The sequence below is a fragment of the Mesocricetus auratus genome, unplaced genomic scaffold, assembly GCF_017639785.1.
Source record: "Mesocricetus auratus isolate SY011 unplaced genomic scaffold, BCM_Maur_2.0 Super-Scaffold_100007, whole genome shotgun sequence".
NCBI classification, from domain to species: Eukaryota; Metazoa; Chordata; class Mammalia; order Rodentia; family Cricetidae; genus Mesocricetus; species Mesocricetus auratus.
In genome coordinates, this window is record NW_024429191.1 from 57,286,732 (window position 1) to 57,289,911 (window position 3,180).

The window sequence follows — 3,180 nt, forward strand, 5'->3', positions numbered from 1 at the left end:
TATCTGGCATATGTCTGTCTTTTTATTGTTTGTTTCGGGGGTAGATATAAATAGTAGAACTTAAGGCACCTTGGTCTCTTTGTGAGGCCTGCTCTTCAGAAGGCTCCCCACGTTTATTTAGCATCTGCCTGGCTTCTTCCGGGAGAGTGAGAGCTGGAATTTTTGTTTTCCTGTCCTTTTTAAGAAATATTAATTTTAAAAGTTTATATTTATTTATGTGTATGTGTGTGTGCCTGCATGGGTGTATGAGTATCACATATATGCAGGTGTCCACAGAGGCCAAAGAGGGCATCATATCTCCTGGAACTGGAGTTATCGGTGGTTGTGATCTACCACGTGGCTTCGCAGAACCAAACTTGGTTGTCTGGAGGAGCAGCCAGTGCTCTTACCAGCAAGCCGCCTTTCCACACCGTAATGTTCATTTTTACTTGTGTGTGTATGTGTGTAAGTGCATTACTGTATGTACACCAAGTGTGTGCAGATACCCACAGAAGCCAGAAGGGGGCACAAGATCCCTTGAAGCTGGTGTCATAGATGGTGTGAACTGCCTGTTGTGGGTGCTCTGAACTTGGGTTCTCTGGAAAGGCACTGATGCTTTTAACTGCTAACCTACCTCTTGGGCCCTTCTGTGTCCTCCTAGTGGACTAAGACTGGAGTGAAGTTTTCGTACCTCTTTCCATTGGTCAGAACAAGTCACAGCACTAGTGTAGCTGCAAGGAGGGAGAAAACAGGCTCTGCCTCTTGATGGAAGGAATGAAATGCACATATAATGAGGGGGTAGTGAAGGTCTCAGGCTGACCTAGAATCCTGAGATCTGGGATTGCAGTGACACACCACATCTGGGAGAGCTGAGATAGCAGTGTACACACATCTGGGAGAGTTGGGATTGCAGTATACACAACTGCATCTGGGAGAGCTGGAATAGTAGTATTCACCACCACATCTGGAGAGCTGAGATAGCAGTGTACACACCACATCTGGAGAGCTGGAATAGCAGTGTTCACCACCACATCTGGAGAGCTGGAATAGCAGTGTACACACCACATCTGGAGAGCTGGAATAACAGTGTACACACCACATCTGGGAGAGTTGGGATTGCAGTGTACATCACTGCATCTGTCTAAGAAAAGACCAGTGTCATCAATGGCAGGCACAGATACCCAGATCCATGCTGTCACTCACAGCAGTACCCAAGTTCTTTTCAGAGAACTCCATTCAAGTAAACCTAGACTTCTTAACAGAAAAGTATTTCAGGATAAGCCAGTATGGAGCAGAATTAGGGCTCATTAAGACACCTACCTTCCGGACAGGGTTTCACTGTGTAGCCCTGGCTGTCCTGGAATTTGCTCTGTAGACCAGGTTGGCCTTGAACTTAGAGATCTACCTGCCTCTGCCTCCCAAGTGCTGGCACTTATGGCTTAGGCCACTGTACCCAGCTTATTAAGACAACAGATTTTAGGTTAGGGGCAAACAGGCACCAGGGAAGAAAGTAGGGAAAACAGCTTACTGCTCCCCATGGCCTGCTCAGCCTGCTTTCTTGTACACCCCAGGACTGCTCTGCCAGGGGTGATACTGCCCACAGTGGGCTGGACCCTCCCACATCAGTCCTTAACCAAGAAAATACCCCCACAGACTTGCCTACAGGCTAAGAGGATGGAGGCATTTTCTCAACATTTCCTCTTCCCAGACAACCCTGGCCTATTTCAAGTTGATAAAAGCTACAGAGTCACTCATTGTTTTTACAGTGTCACAGACAGGGACATGGTAGGTTTTCAGGCTGTTATTTTCAGTTGCTAAGAAACCTAATAAACTCATAGGTGGTTCCTAAGAGCATGTGACAGGATTGAATTGGTTAAGGTGAAAGTCTAGTTCCAGAATGCACAACGGTAGCCTGGCTTCCCTGTAAACAAAGGGAAAGTTAATTACTCTTGTTTGTGCAATTCCAGAGAGAATGTCTGGGAAGGAATAGGGCCCTTCCCAGGTCCTATACAATCAGGGCTTATCCTGGTTCGTTGCTATTTTACGTAAAATACGTAGGTAGGAAAGGAGTAGATCTCCGTGCTAGCAGCATTCACAGCAATTGCTGGGTCTGTTCTTGCTTCTCAGCCAGCAAGAGGCTGTGAACTGAATTGTTGGGTGGGGTGGGGGGTGGAGACGGGGTGTTACACCTACATCAAGGATTCTAGAAGGTTCATTGACTGACTAGAACTTCTGGGGTTGTGGAGAGTTGGAATGTTTCAGATTCAGAGTCAAATTACCTTGGACTATCTTTAGTTCCCATAATAGCCTCTCTTTATCTCAGGATGGTACAGGCTTGGTTTCTCAGCACCTAAGAGGCAGAAGCTATAGGATCAAGAAGGTCAAGGAAATTCTCAACCTCAAAGTGACTTTGAGGCCCAGTTAAGCTATGTGATGAGAGCCTGTCTCAAAAAACAAAACAGAAGTAGCCAACAACAACAAAAGCCATTTATTGTTCACCTCTATTTCTGACCTAATATCCATTTTCACTATTAACTGAGTTTAACCAGTAGGATTACTATTTTGCTCTAGACATATTTTTCCACAAAAATTTTTGATTTGTGTTACTTTATTTGGAGACAGAGACAAGAGAATCTCTGTGAGTTGAAGGCCAGCCCGGTCTACATATTGACTTCTAAGCCAGTCAGGTCTACATAGTGAGACCCTGTCTCAAAAAATTAAAAGTTGGTCCCAGCACTAGGTATGAGTAGAGGCAGGGGAATTTCTGTGAGTTCAAGGCCGGCCTGGTCTACAGAGTGAGTTTCAGGACTCTTGTGTCTTAAAAAACAAACAAAAAAGTTAAGATGTATCAAATGAAAAGCTCTGGGAAGCCCCCTGGCTTACTCAGACTTCTGCCTACCTTACAGCAACTTTGATTCTCGACTCTTGCTAAGGGCACCTAAAGCTTTAGGTTAGCTCTTTTTCTCCAAACCATACAAAAGCAACCAGCCTCCAGGGGCAACAACACATGACGCTGTGTTTCTTTTCATGGTCAAAACTGAGTCCATTTTTGTTAGAGCTGAAGGAGACCTCCCTGGAGGTGCAGCTACTGGGTGAGCAATTCTAGAGAAGAAGGAAACTGTTAAAAACAAGAAACAAGCTACACAGTGATTTCCAGGCCAACCAAGGCTATCTAAAAATGAATATGATAAACATTAAAAG